General features: G+C 35.2%; 1 long non-coding RNA gene across 1 annotated transcript in view; it reads right to left on the bottom strand.

The window, feature by feature from the left end:
• LOC128921504 (uncharacterized) overlaps positions 1–23,678 on the bottom strand; it is a 96,057-nt gene that overhangs the window by 19,098 nt on the left and 53,281 nt on the right. Inside the window, exon 2 of the long non-coding RNA XR_008470938.1 lies at positions 22,383–22,406. This is a non-coding gene — a long non-coding RNA (uncharacterized LOC128921504). The remainder of the gene's footprint in view (positions 1–22,382; positions 22,407–23,678) is intronic.

The raw sequence follows: 23,678 nt of genomic DNA, 5'->3' as shown, positions 1-23,678 counted from the left end.
TTATGGGTCAAAAACCATATCTCAGGAACTACTCGGCCGATTTCAATGAAACTTGGTTTGTAATAGTTTCCTTACATCCCAATGATATGTTGTGAAAATAGGCCAAATCGCTTCACAACCATGCCTATTTCCTATATACCAGAACTTTGAAGACAATCTGAATCGTTTACTTTACAATATATGTATAAAGTAAGCTCTAGTGAAGATATCGGTGCAGAACTATGCACAAATACTATGTTAATAGTGTGGCAGCCCCATTCAAAAAATCGAAGAAATCGGACCATAGGTTTTCAAGGCCCCATATATCGAACACGAGGACCTCGGTGCTTCTAACCTAAGATTATGGTTTCCAACTTTCAATGGACTTTATACAATATATATGACGAATATGTGGGTCAAATTGTGTATTATATAATATAAATAAAGTTAAATAAATAAATTGCGAGAGTATAAAATGTTCGGTTACACCCGAACTTAGCCCTTCCTTACTTGTTTTAATTTTTTTTCTACGACCAGTAAATAGATAGAGCCTTAAGTTTATAATCGTTTATTAACATATATTTCGACAGTATATAAATATAAATTTTAAATATTGTGTAGCACAGAAGTTACAGCGTTCTGAACACCCCAGCCTCGAAAAAATGGACTCGCACTTCCTCCACCATTCCAACTGATTGGCTTAACGGAAACAAAAAACATTTGCGATTTTATAATCTGTAAGCTTAAATGCATGGAACGCACTACAATCAAGTGAATATATGTATCAAAATTGGACTTTTGATAGACATGTGAAAAAAAAACTTGCGCATTTTGCGATTTTTTTTAGTTTTTTGTTTTAAAAAAAATTTTCGGAATTTTTTGGGTCCATGCGTTTACATATGCTGAGTACACCCAAAAATTTTATGTCATTCGGTCAAGCCGTTTTTGAGATACGATAGAGGAAAGTTTGAAAAACACGGTTTTGAGAAAAACTAGTTCAAAGTTTCCAGCTGCCAACTGAGCGCTTAGGACAGCTCCTTCTTCTAACTGCTGCAGTTTTTAAACGACTTCGAATTTCTAAAACTCTCTTTACTACCGTATTCTAGACGTGTTAAGAAAGCAATTCATGATATAGGAAAAAATATTTTTTTGAGCCATTACACGGGATGACCCCCTTAATATGAACCTTATATAAAACCAAATTGGTTGTACAGAGATAGTGATTTTATCTAAACATTTTAGCACTCCTTTGTCGAGTTATCGAAGAGTTGTTAACTCCATAATCAAGAACTATCAAGCTAAGCTAAAATGTATTGAATTCAAAGGAATTTGACTGGGTAGCCTTATGAGAACTTTCTAGACGAAAAAGTTATGTCTCAAGTAAATATATTTTATAAACAAAAACAGAAATCTAGGTTAGGTAAATACTCATATAATTAAAAAGAAAACATATGTATTTGTCAAACTATTTAAATTCTTGGTTCTTAAAGTCGAACATTCGGTGATCCACAAATCATGATTTGGCTTTGAATTCGATTAACAAATAAATATTGTTAAAGTGACGTCATTAATGAAAAAAACAAAAATTATCAAACCTTTGAGCAGAGTCTAAAAGTTAAATCCCATCAAATTTGTATACCGGAGTTCCTTTTAATACATTTCTACTAAAATGGCAATACAATTTTGCTATATTGAAGGCCTTTTGAAGATTATGCCTAACTAAGATATATGTATATTCAATTTTAGTAGACCTGATGGAAGTTTTTTTAACTGTCTGCTAGAACTAAATACTTATTATTATATATATAATATAATAATAATTTTGTATACATTTTTGGTGCATATCAACTTGGTCTCCTCCACTACAAGAGCACAATAAATGGTCTAAATTTCACAAGTCCAGCACAAACATATTGCAGCCGTTACAAATAGTTGTTGTCTTGCTATATTGCGAGCCACGTTGACAGTGAGTGAACAAACCAACCACGAAGAAAGCTCTTTGCCGAGTCAAAGGCTACTAAGTGGCTGTCTATTTCATTTAGCTGGCAATTTGGCATTCCAACATTTATAAATTTCAGACAAAACATAACATGTGTGTCTTTCATTTAGAGCGTCGTGCAGGAAGGCAGCTTGAAAGATAAAATTAATTAGTCACCAGTTATTTTTTTGTGCGTGTCTCTAGGCGCAACTGTTTGTTGGTGTGGGCGATGACAGACACTTTTCACAAATAAATTCTTGTGGTCTTTCCGAGTGGCCAGTCCTTCCAGCCAAAATGTTTCCTTGTCTTCACGCCTTCGGCTTCAAAGCACCGCTACTTGTCGGGAAGCTGGACGCTCAGCCGTTCGTAGATGTGCCGAAGCAGCCAAACGATGAGTGAAATTGCAGCCGCAAATGACTGCGGCTACCGGGATTGCGTGGGCCTTGTGCTTGTCTCGACTAAACTAATGCGGCTGTCAAGTGTTTGTGGACGCATTAATTTCACACTTTGCTGATTTCGTGTAGTTCAGTAATTTGTTGCTTGCGTCATGTCGCAGGCGGGCCAGAAGGGGGTTCCTGCGAGTACACGAGGCGACTTTAAATGATTTGTGTGCATGATTATTTCGAGTGCACACACTCATACGCAGTCTTTCGAGTTGTTGTCAGTGATTTTGTGAATGAATTGCTTGCTGCAACTGCTGATCCAGACGCAAAGACAAAAGGTTAGCGGAGATAACGACGCAGGTTGCTTGTATGTATATTCATATGACTTTTAATTAAATGCACAACTTGTTGCCAGACGATGATGCTGCTTTGTGAAAAGCCGCCGCCAATCTTTTTTGCACACAAATAGAATAGATTTGTAATGCCAAAGGACCAACGTGTGGGGAATATTAAATATGATAGTAGAAGGAAATGTCGATGCCATTTGTAATGTGGATTGTCCACATATTTCTGGGTCATTTTGAATTCATCAAATACTTCCTTATGACGAACGAGAAACCATAAAATTTTATTCATAATCGAGAGTATGAACGTGTGATACATTTTTCGAAAATCTAAAGGGTTTTGAACGAACTTTCATAGCTGGCGGCCACATCCGAAGGGTTTAAAGTATTTCCGGATACAATTTTCATCTAATCAATATACTCTGGTCTAGACTTAAGACCCCACTGTTATATATTGAATATAAGATTTCGTATAATCAAAGGAAGTAGTTATACACTCAGAACACAATGAAGATGGAGTTATGTGCAAGGGTTTTCGGACGAAACTACCAGATAAACTGTAATTATTAAGAGACTTCTACTAATAATCTGTAATATTAATCTCTTCCTTGACCTCATTCTCAATAATTTCGGAGTTCCTCCCTACGCTCATTGAGGTCTCTACGGCATTTAGTTCCCAAAATTTATCGAACGTAATTTTGTAATTCTTGAAATTTTCAGTCAGGATTTGCGGTCATTAGAAAATTCAATAGTCAATTAGTTTAAACATATAAGTCAATTCCTATCTGAATCTATACGTCAAGGATGATCTCTGTATATGTAAGGAACATATAAACTAACTAAACTTGTCACTTAGTTCGCTTTGAACTCCCTTATGAATCTATGAATCCTTAGATATGCTTTGGAAAATGATATAAGAGTCTTTCTGAAGGTGTTAGCTCTATATACTGAGGAAATCGACAGAAATTTACGTCGGTAACGAAAGAACAAGCTTAGAACGAACTTAGCTCAACGGCTGTCGGACATCATTGAGATCAAGTGCTATCCCAATAAGTATGTCCGCGAGGAGTGGAACTTCTATTAGAACCTAATAAGACATTTATTTCAAAGTTAGTGAAACAGAGCCACGATTCCCTCCAGCAATTTTGAAAACTCGTACAGCTACTCCTTGAACTTTTATGTTTAACGATATCAAGAATATTATAACCATAAATAAAGGTTTTTCTCAATAGAGACGCTACAAAAGTAGCTCGAAAGGACAGCAAACGACGCCATATGTTTTCTAGAAAAGGTATTTCAACCAAATTGCCCAAAGAACAGCTTTAAGCTGCCAATCATCTCCAATAGCGCTAACGAGTCGCTTGGGTCTATTCAAACGTCATCTTCTGAAATTATTAAAATCATAAAAGAGCTGAATCCAAAAAAGTCGGCAGGACACGATAAAATTACTCCAAAAATGCTAATTGAGTTACCAAATATTGCTTTAACAGTGCTCTCCTTGCTCTTTAACGCTATTTTCAGTTTCGGGTACTACCCAATTTCATGGAAAAAGTCGCAGATAATCATGATAGAGAAACCAGGTAAAGACTTGACACAGCCGTCTTCATACAGACCAATCAGTCTTCTACCCTGTCTTTCTAAAATATTTGAAAAAGTGTTACTATCAAAGATGTCTCCTTTCCTCCATGAAAATAATGTAATACCAACGCACCAATTCGGTTTTCGTGCAAAACATAGCACTGTAGAACAAGTACATAGAATTACTAACGAAATCAGAAGGGCGTTCGAGTATAGAGAGTACTGTTCTGCTATATTTCTAGATGTGGCTCAGACGTTCGATAAAGTGTGGCATGACGGGCTTTTATATAAGATTATGCATAAAACCTTGGAGTCTTATTTAAAAAATAGAAAGTTTACTGTCAAAGTAGGAGACTTCATATCTGAAGAACGACCAATAAGAGCTGGTGTACCTCAGGGCAGTGTTTTAGGGCCAACTCTATACATAATATATACAGCTGACCTTCCAAGAGCTAGTAATGTTTTGACATCAACTTTTGCGGATGACACAGCTTTAGTGAGCCGAAACAAATGCCCAATTATAGCATCAAGAGTATTAGAAGATCATTTGATTTTTGTCGAAGAATGGCTAACCAACTGGCGTATAAATGTAAACGAACAAAAGTGCAAGCATGTTACATTTTCCCTAAGACCAAAATCGTGCCCGGCAGTTAAAATGAACAATATTTTAGTGCCCCAAGCGACTGAAGTAACATATCTTGGTATTCACTTAGATAGAAGGCTCACGTGGAGAAAACACATATCGAGCAAAATAACCTGCATGAAGATAAGAGCTGCAAATTTAAATTGGCTTCTAAACAAAAAATCAAAACTTAGCCTAGACAACAAAGTTCTGTTATATAACGCGATAATAAAACCGATTTGGATGTACGGCATTCAACTGTGGGGTACGACCTGTGCAACCAATATCGATATAATTCAGAGATTTCAATCAAAAATGCTTAGAACAATCACGTGCTCACCATGGTACATGCGTAATGAAAATATCCATAAAGATCTTGGTATTCTCATGGTAAAGAAAGAAGTGGAGAACAGCAGACACAAATATTTATCCAAACTCCGAGATCACCCAAACCCATTGGCTAACGCTTTAGTACATTCTTGCAATCAATCACGTCTAAAAAGAAGAGATATGCCAGCACACTGATGAGCAACGTTTCACCAAAACAACTCAATCACTTGGTTGAGCTTGTCTAGTTTTAATTAGAATTAAGATTTAATAACTTATTGTTAGGCTCCAAAGAGCAGATTCAATAAATAAACAAATATTGAAAAAAAAAAAAAAAAATATGTTTTCCCGCTATTTTGACATTTCTTCTGTAATGTTTGCCCATTTCATCATGGAAAGAAACGAGTCGAAATTATTCAAATTTACTACTGAAATTCGGAATCAGTGGTCTCAACTGTAAGAGCGCTACGTCCAATTTATGGTCAGCTCATTGCTGGCTGAATGGCTTCGTCAATAAGCAAAATATGTGTAATTGGTCGGGCAGCAATCCACACGTACGCCTTGAGTCACCATTGCATCCCGAAAGAATTACGGTTTGATGCGGTTTATGGGCTGGCGGCGTCATTGGGCCGTACTTCTCCCGTGATAATCAAGACCGGCACGTTACTATAAATGGGAAACGCTACCGCTCAATGATAACCGAATATTTTTGGCCCGAATTGGATGATATGAAGCACAAGCACAAGCACAAGCTACACAGCGAATGTCACAATCGATTTATCTTACGAAATGGAGTCACTTGGCCGTCTCGGTCGTGCCAGTTGACGACGTTAGACTATTGCCTGTGGGGCTACGTCTAGTCTATGGTCTATGCCAACAACCCAGAGACGATTGATTGATCGTACGAATATCGAACATGAAATTGTAGCAGTATCGACCGATTTATGCTTGAAAACCGTCGAAAATTGGGTTCAACTTCGGGACTTCTGCCCAAAAAAAAATCATACATAATGCCATCTAATGTACATTCACACGAATAAACTTTTGTAGCGCCGTTATTGAAAACCGCTTTATTTAATATTTCTTGAAGAACCACTGTGTTGTAGCCATGCTTTGTTGCATATAAAGGGTGGTCTGAACGGTGAAAATATTTACTAAAAATTAAAATTTCTCCAAGATATTAACTTTATGAAAACATTAATTTTGCAAAAAACTTTGGAGAATGGTGAATCAAACAAGGAAGTGGTATGATTCGAAAATTCTGACTTAATCAAAAATATATAGAATAGCAAGCGATTATACTACTTTATTGATTTTATATACACATTTTTAATAAGAGAGTAGAGCAGAGCAACTATAACGAGTAGTGAAATTGCGAGACGAAGACATCTGCTTGCCTATTTAGACGAGTTCATACAACTATCTACCGAATCTGAATCGCTTTGTATTGATTTTGCTCACTTTTGTTAGCCACTTATTATAAATGTAAGCAATTGAATTGCTAATTTTTCGAAAATATTCATTTCCTTCTTAACAATTTGAAAGCATCTTCCTGTCGATGGATGGCAGCCAGCTGGCGAGCCGATTTGCAAACTAGTTAGGCGTTGTGCCAGTTCCTTCACTATGAATAATGTGCTGTCGGTGAATATGAAAAAACAACTTTGCTATGCATTTCCGTTGACAAATCCATACAATTTAAATGAAAGCCGAAAGCAACAACAACAACAAATACATATATGATTTTCAAATGTATATTTCAATTATGCTTTTGCTTGTGGCAAAATTTGTAAGTTTTCAGCGCATTCAAATTTATACAAATCATTGCATAATTTATTGGCTTACAAAGCTACAATAACGTATTGATATTACTCAATTTTTGTATTTTTGTTTTTGTTTGCCGAACTCAATGCAATAAAAGAAAACCATTAATTAAAAATAATATCGAAATGAGAAAAAGAAATGCATGAAATTCCTAATTAAAGTTTTTACTCTGCCAGTGCCAGTGCCAACGTTAGAGTTGCCGCGGCAGAGCTTGCGGCGTTTCGAAGTGAGGCGGCCAGCTTCCAGTTGTTGGCCGCTAAGCCAGTGCAACGCAAACGTAAATTGCAGTTACACATTTGCATATAATCGGACATAGTGCATATATATGTATATATACATCCCAATGGACCTCCGCATAGCCAGCCACTCACTTGTGCGCATATGTGAGGCATGTTTTTAATTAGCATAGATCGTTAAGTCTGCAACTGCCAGACACCAGCAGCAATGCAGTCCACAGTAGTTGTTGTTGTTGTTATTATTGTTATTGTTGTAACTACTCTCTTTGTTGGCTTATTACGTTTGTGCCGCATTGCCGGCAGCCATTCCTTCGATTAGCCAACGTCCGCTTGTGGGCACACACACCAACACTGCCATTTATAGATGCGTGTGTTTGTTGTTGCATATGTCCAAACTGTCGTTTCGCCAACTGCTCAGCCCATTTTTAGTGTTTTACTGCAATTTGTGGAATTTCAAGATTTCAATTTTAATTAAGAAAAGCAAAAGTGCGGAAAGATATTTGCTGATTGCCGTTGTTGTTGCTGTTGTCCGCACCAAGCCGTCCGAGTGTGACAACACCTTCAATTGTAAATGTTAAATGAGTGTTGCCTTGAGTAATTGTGGGTGTGATGTTGTCGATATGTTTGGAGGTATGTAGAAAAATATAAATCCTACTTATATTGAGAATATATTGCCTTCGTGTTCAAGTTCATTTCTTCTAAGTACACCTTCTATAATAATCGGGTTAAATCGAAGACCTTTCTTTTGACTTCTTTCTAACTTCCCATTCAAGACGACGTTCTCATAAAGTTAATACAAAAATTCAACACAGGAAAAAAATAAATAAATACTTCTGCAAACAAGTGCTACTTTGGATTGAGGAGGCAATTGAAAAGTAAAGTCCTCTCTCGACGAACCAAAATCAAACTCTTTAAGTCGCTTATCCGACGGACGGGGCACCTGCTTCATGGTGCAGAAGCGTAGTTGTCAACATCCGATGAGACAATACTAGGAGTTTTCGAGAGGAAAATTTTGCGCAAGAATTATGTTCAGAGGACCATTGGCAACGGCGAATACGGCAGACGACGGAACGCTGAGCTCTACGAGTTATACGACGACTTTGACATAGTTTAACCAAATAAAAAGACAGCGGCTACGCTGGCTAGGTCATGTTGTCCGAATGGACGAAAACACTCCAGCCCTGAAAGTGTTCGATGCTGTACCCGCTGGAGAAAGCCGCGGAAGAGGACGACCTCTACTCCGTTGGAAAGACCAAGTGGAAAGTGGCCTAACTTCACTTGGTGTTTCCAGTTAGCGCCAGAAAGCAAGAAGGAGAAATGAATGGCGCGCTCTGGTGGATTCGCTGACTCCTATTCAGTCATATCAATATCGATAGATTCCCAAGAATAATACAATAGAACTATCGCCTAGAGCTCAAATTATGATAAGACAACTCTGTGGTTTATTTTAGAAGTGTATAGACAAGTTCAACAAGAACATGTAAGGAAATGCTAAGTTCGGGTGCAACCGAACATTTTATACTCTCGCAATTTATTGAAGAAATTTTAATAAGATAACACCCAAATTTATCTATAAATTCGGTACAAAGTTTAATAGATTAACGAAAATCGTCCTATATAGTGTATGAGGGCTGAGGTAATTCCTGAACTGATTTCATTCGTTTTCACCAGCTAGGTACACTATATCCAAAACTATACACGCACTTAACAAAGATATAGTATCTCACATATTAACCAATACATATATGTAGATTAAACCCCACCGTATTTTTGAAAAACCTATAATTAGGCATATGGGACCTAGGATATGTTATTATCCGATTTTAATAATTTTTGGAACAGAGACACACTATTAGAATAAAACAATTTCCACTGAATTACATTAAATTATCTAAGAGATTTACCAATATTTTCGGTTCAAATTTACCCTTAGGCGCTGAGTTCAACATGTCCGATATCTGGGGTCTTGAAAAGTTATAGTCCGTTTTCGACAATTTTTTCTCAAGTGAAGCCAGAGATGATATGTACTATTTGCGTAAAGTTTTATTTCGCCATCTTCATTGGTTCCTTATGTATACATTATAAAGTGAAGGAATCAGATGGAATTCAAAATTGAGTTATATAGGAAGTTGGTTATGAACCGATTTCATCCATTTTTCACATGTGTCATCAGGGTGTCAAGAAAGTATTATATACCGAATTTCATTGAAATCGGTCGAGTAGTTCCTGAGATATGGGTTTTGACCCATAAGTGGGAGATGACACGCCCATTTTTCATTTTGTAAAAAAATCTGAGTGCAGCTTCCTTCTGCTATTTCTGATGTAAAATTTAGTGTTTCTGACGTTTCTCGTTAGTGAGTTAACCCACTTTTTGTCATTTTCAACCTAAGCTTTGTATGGGAGATTTCTTTCATTTTTGGACTGTATAAGGAAACGGCTGAAAGACACGACTGCAGAAAGTTTTGTTTATATAGCTTTATTGGTTTGCGAGTTATATACAAAAAACCTATTTGAGGGCGGGGTCACGCCCACTTTTCCAAAAAAAAAATACATCTAAATGTGCCCCTCCCTATTACGATCCTATGATCCAAATTTTATTTTCATAACTTTTTTTATGGCTTAGTTTATAACACTTACACTTTATAAGTTTTTGGTTTTCGCCGGATGGACGGACAGACAGACATTCGGATTTTGACTCGTCTCGTCACCCTGATCATTTTGATATATAACAACCGTTAGGTGAACAAAACTATAATACTCTCTTTAGCAACTTTTGTTGCGAGAGTATACAAATATTAGAATCAAAATTCGTCGCACTCGTGATATCTAAGGAATTTATTTTATGAAATTATTAAAAATATCACAAGGAGAAATGGTAGCTTAATCAGGCATTCATCCTGGACGAACCCGACCTTTTATGCTATTATTGTTTTTCTTTTAGGGCCACCGTCCTGATGTTGTATTTAGGGACTGGTTCTGCGAGACCTATTCAGAACATCGGTTTGGTTTTTAGCTTTCAGCAAAATGAAAGCAGTCCGAGAATTGGCAGTATAAAACCTCTTATTGAATAGTATACAGTATACCTGACAGTAACATGCTCTTCATAAAGTGCAACAAACGTTCGGTGGTAGGTTCAGACTTACTCAATTTGTCGAAAAGCTTCTCTCACAATTATTAATATTATATTAGAGGGACAAAAAATTGTTCCAGAAGTTTTGTTCTAAATACGAACAGTCTCTTCTTAAAGTTATTCTCTTTCGTTCTTATCGTAAGGGATACATAGTGGGCATAGCAATGAAAAATTGTAAGTAAGTCTACAAAAATTAAACAATCTAAAGCTCTCCGAATTAGTTGTGTGCCTAATCTCATATTGAATCGTTCACAGTAGTTGTTATTTATTTGCCCTAAATATATTTAATATATTCACCTTCAGGTCGTTGAAAGTATTTATATATAATGGAAGTCAGTGGATAATCTGAAAACCAAGAAACCCTTATCAAAAGTCATTATCATAAGAGGTCTTTATTAGATATAAAACTTTCTTCCAAACAGCCCGGAGAGATGCTCTTACATTTGTTTTTTCAAAATATTGGATGCCCTCTGAGGCGACTCCTCTCGTGGATGGGCTAAAGAGAAGACCATGTAGTGATAGGCTAAATTACTTGTCGAGTCTTTTATAATTTTAAATGGTAGAAGGAGCGTCTGATTACAATTGGCAGATAGCCAATAGTTTTCTAGCTGCCCTAACAAGTTCTGAAGATTGATATTTTCAGTACCACCGATACAGATGGGATCGCAAAATACTGAAAAGAAGCATCTGGACTAGACTAAAAATACTATCTAAGTGGTATACTAGACTTACTAAATACAAAACAAGCAAGAAGACTAACGCTGATGTGCCTACTAATTACAGCAATGACCGCCGTTGACAATGCCACAAATTGAAATGTTATTTATAAATGATTGATGGACTTGAGACAGCGCATCAACGGGCATGGTATTTACATGGGAACATATTATGTGCCTGTATATACTAATGTAAGTCTCACGAATTTTCACAAAGGCAAAATTTCCCAGTCAAAGTCATTACCCCCACTCAAGTAGCGAGACGAGATGTCCAATTGTAAGTGACACTGATTGAAATCGGCAAATTAACATAATATTAGCACCTCATAAATTATGATGTATGACTCTCTATGTATGTTTGTATGTGTGTGTTTATACGTTTTGTGGCATGGTGTAGTGTTGGTGGGTTTATGTAAAATTGGAAAATTACAATTTCTTATCAGACAATTGCGATCGAAATAAGCAAATTGCTGGCAACAACAAATATGTTTGTATGTAAATATATATGTATGTAGGTGTGTGTGTGTTGCATGAATGAAATGACGATTGTTGTTAGCAATTATCAGACGTCAGTTGTTGTTGTTATTGTCATAAGCAATTTGTATGCAAAACGCATTCGCCTTTGACTCGCTGGCAAGTCTCGCTTCAAACTACAACAAATGCATACAAATGCGCCACACACACACACACACATACACCCAATCACATGTGAAGAGCTGCAATCAAAGGCGAATCGAAGCAAGGCCAGCCAAACGTTGACACGTGACAAGTGAATGTTGTAAAAATTAAATTTTTTTGACATTTTACAAAAGTCCACCACATCTACAACAAGAAAATGTAGGAGGCGCAAGCGCATGCGCAGAAAATGAAATTGCAAATTTGTAGATAAATCTGAAAGAGCCACACAAACTTCATTTCAACCGCAAACGGAGCCACAAAATAACCGTTTTGCCGAATGCAACAACACGTTTGCGTCTTTTGTGGCATGAAATTAAATTAAAGTAGCCATTTGAAGTTATTTGAATGGCTGCGCTGAGGTGAAGTGGAAAGAGAGTGTAGAAAAAAATTTAATTTCTTCAAATGCAAATGGCAAGCGATAAGACAGACAGTCGCACAACAACAACAAAATAGCAACAAAAAGCTTTACTATTGTATGTGCGTGCCACAGCGCGGTGCAGGCGGCGGCGGCGTTGGTGGCGGCGTTGCGTTCAAACTATGTATTTTGACAGATGAATAGAAATGAAATGAAGATGCAAATCAGTGGAGAAATTCATTGCTTCAGCGGTTGTTGTTGTTGTTATTATTGTTGACTGTTTGTGAATGAGTTGTTTTGCTGCTGCGTGCAACTTCTTTTTTTCAACGATTTTGCTTGCTCTCAGTCGCACGTCGCACGCGCAATGCAAATAGAAATCACAAATAACCAACTGTTGGTACGTGCCTGGCATTCTGATTAGGTGTAAATCTGCAAATTGAAGTCACATTGAGATGGTGAACTTTGTTTGACGAAACTGTTGTTGCGGATGTAGGTGGAAGAGTAGTGCTGATGTCTGCTGTTTGTCGATGTAGACTTTCAAAAAATTTTTTTTTTCGTACCATCTTTTGGTGAAGAGACCCATTTTGGTGTCAGAGTTGCATGGAACTCGGATAGCTCGGGTTTATAACAAGAGATCCCGGATCTGACAGAAGATGATGCTATAATACAACATGGTAGAATATTTTGAGTGGTAACGGTACTTTCCAGGTACTGTCTCCACAGTAATGTATGTATGTATGTATGTAATAAGTAGAAACCGTTTAGCCGGTTATAACCGAATCGACAACAGTGCGCCATACCTTGGCGCCAGTTGGAAATCCCAAGTGAAACCAGGTCGCTCTCCACTTGGTCCCTCCAACGGAGTGTAGGGCTTTCTCTTCCGCCACTTCCACCAGCAGGTACTGCATCGAACACTTTCAAAGCTAGAGTGTTTTCGTCCATTCGGACAACATGACCTAGCCAGCGTAGCCGCTGTCTTTTTATTCGCTGAACTATATCAATGTCGTCGTATAACTCGTCCAGCTTATCGTTCCATCGTCTGCGGTATTCGCCGTTGCCAATGTTCTGAGGACCATAAATCTTGGACCGAGTGCGCTGACTGTTTGTTTGATGACGGGAGATATTTCGTCTTGTCCTCATGCATCTCCAGACCCATTCGCTTCGCTTCCTTATCCAGCGGCGTACGCCAGTAGCTGAACAATATTATAGAAGATTTTACCTTCGCTGTTAAGCTCTGCAGAAGATCGAACAGGTCGCACGATAGTGAGTCGCCCTATCTGAAGCCTCTTTTGGTATAGAACGGCTCGGAGAGGTCCTTCCCGATATTGACGAAACTTTTTGTGTTGCTCAGCGTCAGTTTACATAGCCTTATTAGTTTTGCAGGGATACCAAATTCAGACATAAGAGCCGAGATGGGCTTTTAATTGAATAATTATTAATTATAGCACTTGAATTTAATCACCAATAGGACGTTTATATTTTTGAGATTTATTTGAAAGACCTCCTTCATCTCGATAACAAAATCTACCGAACTTCTTTAAATATAGAAAATATTTTGAAAAGTCTACGGAATTCCGAGCAATTACAGTGCCAATGGATAATCCCTTAAACCTCTGAGACTTTTTGGAGCTATTAATTTGTTACAAAAATATTAAACAAGAAAAACAACAACAACTATTTTTATAATTTGTTTCCCCATAGCCACTGCCAAGACAACTTTTCTCTTATAAATTCCCAAATGAAAAAAATCTGCAAGTTTTCGCTTCAAATGACAAGCTGTCATGTCATGTCAAAAGTGAATAAGGTAAACAAATGTTGATGAATAATATTTGAATAATTTTTTCCAGAAAATATGATTAGAAATATGTAGATTTGTATATGATGGTCGCAGTAGTTGAGTATATTGAGTATGTGACTAATAGTTGGTCGATCTTTGGTACAAAACACGGTGTGTTGTTCAAATTAGAGATTTTTAAATATTATAAATATTATTACAAGATGGCAACCCTAAAATGTAAACTGCTTACAAAGTTCATCAACCGTTGAGGTACCTCAAAATAGAAGTACTAGTAATGAAAACCAATATTGAGAGGAGAATTTCGACCTAAATTGCAGCGAAGGGGTAACCATCTAACCTTATATTATATATTTGTTAATACATACTTTTTTCGATTTCCACACACAATTTATTGAAAATATTTTACATATTTGAAAAATCAAATCCAATCAAAGTAATAACAAGTCGCTAACTGAAAAAATACGCAAAAAGCTTTTAGAGCGCAGCTGCAAGTACTCGCCAACTGTCTGGACGACTGCATATCTTTCATGCATTTTAGCGTCTTCCTGCCGGTCAATTCAATCACGGGGCTATTTATATACATATCTCTATATAATATATGCTATATGGCGATACCTAAGAGCGCCTTGAACGCGGTCACTCAATCATTTCTTAATGCCGGCAAAACGTTGCCACTGCCAACAACTCATACATACATATGTATGTACACATTTAAAGTGATTTTCTTTCACTCATTGTCATTTACGAGCATTTCATCGTCTGCTATTCACTTGCCTGGCATATCGGTTGGTTGGTTGGTTGTTGCTAGTTATTTGATTTTCCAAGCGCCAGATGCCGGCTACTTCACTTTCAGCGTGATTATCGGCAAAAACAGGCGTCCAACAACAACATCCACACACACACACACATACTTTATTACCAATACACTTGAACGTCTGTTTGTTTGTGTTGTTGTGCAGTGGCTGGTTGTGTTGCAGAGCGTTTATTATTGCCAATTTCCGCAAATTAAAGCAAATAGTTGGAAAGCCAAGGCAACACAAGCGCGTATATTTACTTATTTATGTATATGCTGGTCTCTAATATACTTTATTACAAGTACAATTTAATTTTCTTTCTCTCTCTATTTATATTTGTATATGTGTGTGTGTGTTTGAGTGTGCCATTTTCGCTACTACCATTTGCTACTGCCATTTCCGTTGCTGCTGCATTAAAGTATGCTTGATATAATGCAAGGAAGTTGCGTTCTACACAAGCGCTGAGTGGTTGTTATCCTTACAATTGTTGTTGTTGTTATTGTCTGATAACCATTTGAAAGATATATTATTGGATTTAACAAATGACAGTTATCTTTATCGAAAATCGATGGATATTTCCTCTTAAATTTTAGCAGTGATGTAGCTAAGTAGAGTTGCCACATATTTGAAAAATTTTATTAAAAAAAAATGTAAAGTTAACTAATGTTGGTTAAGTCTGTTGTTTCCAATCTAATAAATTTTTGAAGTGAGTTGCCACCTCTTTAAAAAATTTTATTTAGTGAAAAAAAAATAAAAATTCCTAAAGTTTTAAAATCAACTTAAGAATGCTTCTAATCGAAAATTTCTTCGCAGTGGGTTGCCACCTGTTTGAAAAATATTATTTCCGAAAAGTAAGTAGGAACATTATATTTACGATGTGAATATATATACAGATTATTAATTCAATGTCTAAATTAATTTTTTTCACGTATATAGTAACTAAAAGAGTTGCCACCTTTTTATAGACTTATATTAAATAAAATTTATAGTGAAACTGAAATATACAACTTCGATATACTGTTATATGTTAGCCGCCGAATATTTTTTCGAAGTGGTTTGCCACCTGTTTGAAAAATAGTACACCAGAAAATTATGCAGGAAAGTTATATTTACGATGTGGAATAATACAAATAATTTGTTGAGTTACTAAATGATTTTTTTTCTGGATTTTTAACTAAAAGAGTTGCCACCTTTCTGTAAACTTATATTATAGAAAATTTATAGTGACAATTAAATATACAACATGGATATGATGCTATATTTTAGACCACATGCAAATATTTTTTCGAAGAGGGTTGCCACCTGTTTGAAAAATAGTACACCAGAAAATTATGCAGGGAAATTTTATTTACGACATAGAATAATAAAAATTATTGATTGAGCTCCTAAATTATTATTTTTTGAATACACTAACTAAAAGAGTTGCCACCTTTTTGTAAATTTATATTATAGAAAATTTATAGTCATAATTATATATACAACATGGATATACTGTTATATTTTAGCCAACAAGTGAATATTTTTTCGAAGTGGGTTGCCATTTAATTTAAAATAATTTTCCAGATAATTTCTTTAAATTTTTTGTAAAAGTGAGTTGCCACCTTTTTAAAAATCATTATCGACAAAATGGAGAGTGTAAGTGTATACATTATAGCTTTAAAACAATAAATTCTGAATAGGAATTTCTGTAAAAATTATTATAGAAAAGAGTTGCCACCTGTGTACAAAATTTTATTCCGTTAGATTAACTAAATATTTTCAATATTACGATTTTTATTAAAACAATTATGATATATAAGATTGTATGGAGGCCAAAATATTTCTGTTGAGTGTTGCCACTTCGTTTTAATATTTAATGCAACTAATTTGATATCTATAATATCGAACTTTTTATTAACTTAGAATCACTGGAACGATGACAAGGATTAGAAATTGTAAAACTTTTTAAGAAAGATAATCAAGAGATTACTTTTCAATCTTATAACCTGTACCTCAGTCAACAGATGCCGCTAATTTCATAAAGGAAATAATTCCAATTAAATTTTCGCTACATTATTTCCAACTCGCATTCTTGCGAACTCAACTCTTTGCGTTTAATCTTAGCAAATTGCTGCATTGTGTCCCCATTATTCAAAGTCATTTCTCAATTAAGTGGACAATAGCAAGTAAACACAAAAACAATTGAGCGCACGTCGAACGTTCGCCAAGCAGCTAAAGCAATCATAGAAATGCAGAAATTCTATGCTAATAATGCATAATTCTCAATTAAGTTCAAGCAAAGTAAAGAGTCAAATATTTCCGGGTGTGCTAATTTATGCCGACGAGTGGACGTGTGACGCGGTGTGGTGCGGACGAGTGGGAAGTTAAGTGGTAACAGACAGCAGCTTCTTGGGTATGTTGGCACTCAAGTGTTTGTGTGTGTACGCAAATTCTTAGGGCGGACATAGTTGCTACATCAATGCTGAATCCATTAAGTCTATTCATTTGGAAGAATTTCGTATGCAAACAGCACAAGCTTGTGCCTTTAATTAATTTACTCAATTCGGTATGGGTTGAGATGAGGCAAACTATTTTTATTCTAGCGTGGAGGGCCTAATGTAGATCAAAATTATTTTTTTTGTATTAGAGAATATTTTAAAAGTCTTGAAGAGTGGTTTTGAAAATAGTTGTCATGGGATTTATAGTTGAGAATTTCAAACTAATCCAATTCCAATCTAGAAACCATAAATCGTTTTCAGAACTTCGATATCAGTGAAGAACGTTGAATACTCTCTCAACTTACAAACCATAATAAGCAAGTGGAGTGGGGATGGGCTAAAGGGGATTCCCTAAATCACTTATCTGGCAATGAGATCTCATACTGTGTCTATAGTATAATGTTTCGAAACACCTGTCAGTAGTCTTAGAAAATGGTATGAAACCTAGAGAACACCCCGATTAATTGCGAATTTTTCGAAGTTGAGGCCGACGCAAAAGGTTTGAAATCATAATATTTGGGAGTAAATCTTGACAGCATGAAGTTGAGAGACCTATATAAGACATCTCCATACATTATTGAGTTAAATTATAATTATATATTACACACAAGGTTCTCAATATAAAAGTAAACCAAAAAGATTTGTAGAATTCGTTCTCAGTACATCAGTATCCTGGATTGAATGAAGAGTTATGGGTTCAAAGGACAGTTAAGAGAACACATTTTGTATGATAAGGTCTATGCTTGTGAGTAAAAACCAATAATTCGTAGAACTGAAGCTATGTACAGAATAGTAATGTCATGAGAAAGGTTCTAGAGTTACAACTTTCTCTTTAAACATGAATTCTAATCTAAAACTTTTTAGGGGAGATTTGCTTAATTTCCCTTAATTCTTATACACAATTCGTTTCTAAGAAACTCAAGAAAACTTTAAGATTAGAGATAATGGTTCAAGAATCTTGAGAATCCGGTCTGTTATGAGCTAGATAGTTGAAGGTTTAAATGCCTTCAAGACATTTATCTACTTCTCATATATTCTAAAGTCGATCTTTGCTTTATTTGGTTCATTCTAATAAACGTTCTCAATAAAGATTAGGTCAACATATTGACTTTCTTACCATCTAAGGTATATGTACTTATTCTCATTTCCCTTCGTATTAAGCATACACTCCTTCACAGATAAATAAATAAATAACTGTCGAAGTGTAGTTATGTGTAATTGAATGCACATTTCAAAGATCCGATGTGACCCAGTTTCAACATTACAGATAATCGCAATAGCTAAGTAGGTATGTCGGTAATTACAAGTACACAACACAGGAAACTAACTAACAACAATAAAAACAACAAACTAAGTACTGACATATATCAACAACAAATAGCAAATGATGTCGGAATGGCAGTCGCCAAACAAATACAAAAACAAATATTTAATATTTATAATGGCAAAAGTGGATAAAGGAAAGTTTTGCGGTGCTGTTGTTGATTGAAAGTCAAAGACCACAACAAAGCGTTGCGTTTACCATTGGAGGCGGCGAAAAGATGTCGGCAGATTAACGAACCAACTCATTTGGACTGATTATCCCATTAGACTATATTGCCAAGCAATTGACGCGATACAAATTTGCGAAAATGTGTGCCAGTTTAGAGGGGAAAGGGCAGAAGAGTGTGGTGGATAAAAATGAAATAATAAATATTTTGGAAAATCAACAACAAGCAAAGCTTAGCTTTAAATATTTATGTTAAATAAACAATGTTCATGCTAAGCTGTAATTTAAGAGGTTTTGTTGTTGTTATTTTTTTGTAGTTGTAATGAAATAATGGTGATTTGAACGAATATCTATTTAGTTGAAATGGTTTCCGTAATTTGGCAACATTGTTTTTAATAGCTGTTTATCATTTAATACAATATTAGGTTATGACAGCTGGTTGATAAGATGATGTAAGTCATGGTTGAACGGTACTCAATTTTAAAAAGAAGAAAAAAATTTATGAAGATGTAATAAGAGAAAAGAAAAAGTTAAATTAAAATTCTAAAATTTACAAATATTATATGAAAACATTAATTTATTACGACCTAAGCGATCTTAAGTTCGCATGGGTCCGAAAATTCCCAAGCAGATTGACTCATTTGTAATTTTCATCACATTGAAGTTATTCTATCAAATATCACATCCTGTCGAACCTATTTAAATATTTTCCCATCACATCGGATAACACACACTACCACATTTTGACACATTACTCTTTAGAGACTTTTGAAATTATTTCCGAGTGATGCCATGGAATTAAAGATCTCTCTCACTACTGTAACTTTCTGGAAAACGTCTAGGAACTAATCTGATCTGGGGTGTTTTAATGGGATATGGATAAACCGAAAAAGTTGATTTAGTAATATATTGGGTTAGATCCAGAGTCACAACTTTTTAGCTGGAACTTAGCAATTTTTAACTTCTATATTCACTATTTCGGGAGCTTGTTCGAAAAAGTGACACCAATGAAATCTTGTTCTTGATCTCGCAAAGGTAGGACATTTCAGAAGAAAGTAATAAGATGATTCCACCTCATACTACTCTATGCAGCTTCTACAGCTAGCGTCCGGTAAGAATTTTAACATTACAGTGTGGATCCCGATAGAATAATGGCCAGTAAGAACCCCTACGACTAAGGAGCTTTATGGAGGGCGAAGAGCTTGGTAGACCTCCCCTGGTTTACCATAGGCCAGAAGGATCTTGCGACTGCGCAAGTGCTAATGACTGACCAGCGCCTGACAAGCCCAGCCGAGGCCCATCTGACCATTAGCAAACCGCAATAGGACAACGGTGCTCCTACATATTTCCATGCTACTAATAGTGAGGATGACGTTCCTGACCTTGCAAGCTCATCAGCCTTACAATTTCCCGCAATTCCGCTGTGGCCTGGAACTTGCAACAAAATGCAATTATTGAGGATCAGTCAAAACATGGACTAAATTTGTAACTAGTAAACGATCTTAAGTCACTAAAGAATACATAACGATTACATTTTTTAGACCCAAAAAGTAATATTGTCTACAGTTAAAAGGCTTCTTCTAATTTTGGAGAAAAATTAAAAACCTTTTTAAGAGAAATGAGATTCATTTGATATATTCCAACGAAAATTCAAATGTTCGGGATATCAATGAGTTGCTAAGGGACTTAAAATAGCAAAATGAAAGAGAGATTATGATTTAGATAAAACTTTGAAGTCATTTAGACACGGTCCAGAGTGATCAATGATTATAGAATTACAAATAAAATAGTATGGATTCTAAAAGAAATCTTCTTCAGTTCTTCTAATTTTAAAACCATTTTTTGCAAGTTCTTGAACTATTGGAGTATAATAAGGACATAGAAAAGCTTATGTGTTTTTCAATTTTTTTTTTGTTGAATTATTGTGAGAATTGAAAAAGTTCAATAAACCTTGCGACACTCAATTAGTCAGTGCAGTCATTAATACAATTTCAGATTGCATGACAAATCGCACTTAAGTCGAGAAAATATTTATTAAATATCTGCAGTCTGCAGACTTAAAAAGTGCAATCAACCCAGAAAAATGCCAAATATTTACAAACAATGCCAGTAATACACCACAGAGCACACATGCATATGCATTACTACAAAGACACGCCTCATAAAAGAGTCAGCAAACAAGTCAATTGAATTAGTTGTCAAAAGCCATGAAAAAGCCCCAACCAATTTCAACCGAAAAACGGTAAAACAAAAGCGTTGCTTTCTTCTTCTTTCTTTTCATCAAATTTACCCGTAAGTTAGTCCGACAGACGGCTTGAGTGCGCGCCTTAATTGAATTCGGAACAATTTTGATGCAGCACTTTGACACCGACAGCGCCGGATTAGCTGCGTTCGTATGGGAAATCATCGTCGCTGCTACACATTTTCGTGTCAACAATGACATTTCGCTATTTGCCACATGCCAAGCGCCCTCAGACGGAACGCGTTGAAAGTTCACACTGTGACTATGAAAGCTCGCAAGCTCACTGGGTGTCGCGTCGGCTCACCCTGCATGTGGCGGTAATCAATTAGTTTAATGGCGCTTACAAAGAAATACAAAAGCAATTTTTCGGTATTAAAAAACTTTGTAAGTACGAGTATATATGTATGTACACTATATGAATTACTACTTGTCTTTTTGGCGCACAGTAATCCACCTCATTATTTCCGACTTTTCCAAATTACTCTATGAATTTCATGTGAATTATGTGTGAACTTTACGAAAGTAAACCCTAAAAGCAATAAATAATAATGAAATAATCAAGCGGTTGCTGAACTTGGTAGTTCACTTTGTTGTGAATTTGTTACGCTTATGGAGTGAACGTAGACTTGTTGGTAGGTTAAATGTTAAAAGATAATAGTATTAAAAATAATAAATTAATTATACATTTTAATAATTAAAAATATGTTTTATATTCTAATTATTGTTAAATTGTGTGAAAAGCTTAAAACTTTAAGGGGTTATGTGGTTTCAGAGGCTAAAAACAAGGGTATTTTTACAATTTTTTTTAATAGATGATATATTTCATTTAAATAATTCAGCGTATCAAACATACATATTTAAACAGTATTTTGTGATATTTTTATTTCAAAATTCCGAAAACTAAGTCATTGTTCAAAAAAAGCTCTTGCCGTGGACATCATATCTCATGATTGGTTCATCCAAAATCAATAAACCAAAAATAGTTCGATAGTACATGGATAAATCTAGTTAATAAAATAAGGAAAAAGCAAAATATCAAAATTTGAATTTTTGACACAATTTAAACCAAAAAACTCAATTTTGTATTATATATTGGCTCGAAAAAATTCTTCGTTCATTAATTAGTTAATGCTATTCCAAAGATGTGTGCAAGTTGAACAAAATCGTTTCATAACTTTTTGAGGTATCGTGTCCAGCGGCTTGAAAAAGTGAGTTTTGAGATAAATGCCTTTAAAGTTTTACATTCGTACTGACGTGGCCTGATGGGATATTTTACTGGGATTGATTTGAGATTTTGTGATAATATTTTAAACATGTTGCACTATTTAATAAGAGAAGAAAACATTTCTTTTTCAAAATTTCAAATATTGAAACCCACCCTCCACTCCTTAAGAGAAGTAAAACAAATATAGTGAACTTTAAACTTTTGACTTACCAATAATTTATACCAAGTAGTCTTCTGAAATGAAAAAAAAAAATAAACATTAGTCTTATATCATTCCCATATGTGTATTTATAAAAAGTTAAACTTGCATTTATATTAATTTTATATAGTCAAGATGGGATCTTTATTATATCGAGGTCATTAATTTTGACAGAAGAGTCGATGAATAAAACAATAATGAAATGTTCTTTAAAAAATATCATCGATTAAAATATTTTTTCTAAGGTTATCTTTTAATTTTTTCTACAGTTGAACTTCTCAAACACGAATCACCACATTCCACAAAAAACCTTCGATTTTGAGTGACTTCCGAGTTACGGAAGATAATTTGTATGAAATTTGATTTCTATTCAAGAGTTCGAGTTATAGAAGTTCAACTGTATATAGGTAGAGAATGGGAGCCCTACAAAGTATCTCGAAACTCTCATTTTGAATTTAATATGGCAGATTTTCTTCAGACTTCTAACTGGTCCCTTTGAAAAAACTGAATGCCAGAGCACTTTTATGAACCCTTTTAAAAAGATCTGGATCATTACTGAGATTACTTATATTTTTGGTAAAAACCCGTTGTGATCTAGGTGAGTCTGAAGATGAAGATGTTCATTACTCTTTATAAAATACTATTGGAGAAACTTGTTCAATCGTAATGTCTCTTTTTATGTAATGAAATGTACCTAATATTCAATTAAGTACAGAGAAACCTCTCCTAACGGAAACCTACTTGAGTGGACATTTTTTCATACATCAAGTTAAATTTTTAGAACAAATTACCCTCTCTTAGGCGGACACCTCTGTTCGGACAAAAATCGCTTGTTGGTGAGTGTCCGTCCAAGAGAGGTTTCACTGTGTAGGATCTGTATATGAGGATGATATATACGACGCATAAGCATATGATTCTTGGTGCCAATTTTGTGATTGCCAACTTATATAGTGGTAATTTTTTAATTTTGAAAATGGACATCTCTCACAAGGGAATTTTTTGGGTATCTTATGAGAATGAAGTATCAATTTGGAGCTAATTTTTTCGAATATATAAAATATACCATGATACATCCAAGGCAAATTTAAGTTAAATACAAAATAAAATTTTTAGATCTATGATAGTTAGTAAGACTAATTTTTTAGAATATTGTGTGAGTAATCATTTAGTATCTTCTATCAATATGCTATTTTTTGACTGAAAATTTTGTAATTATTGGTTTCTGATGTCACTATTTTTAAGTTGGTATATTTTTATATGAAAAAATATTTGAATATAAGCAGCAGATCTAACTCAAAAGTCGAATT

This window comes from Zeugodacus cucurbitae, chromosome 4, assembly GCF_028554725.1.
Source record: "Zeugodacus cucurbitae isolate PBARC_wt_2022May chromosome 4, idZeuCucr1.2, whole genome shotgun sequence".
Taxonomy (NCBI): domain Eukaryota; kingdom Metazoa; phylum Arthropoda; class Insecta; order Diptera; family Tephritidae; genus Zeugodacus; species Zeugodacus cucurbitae.
Note: the sequence above shows the minus strand (reverse complement) of the source record. Positions and strands in the feature narration are given on the sequence as shown.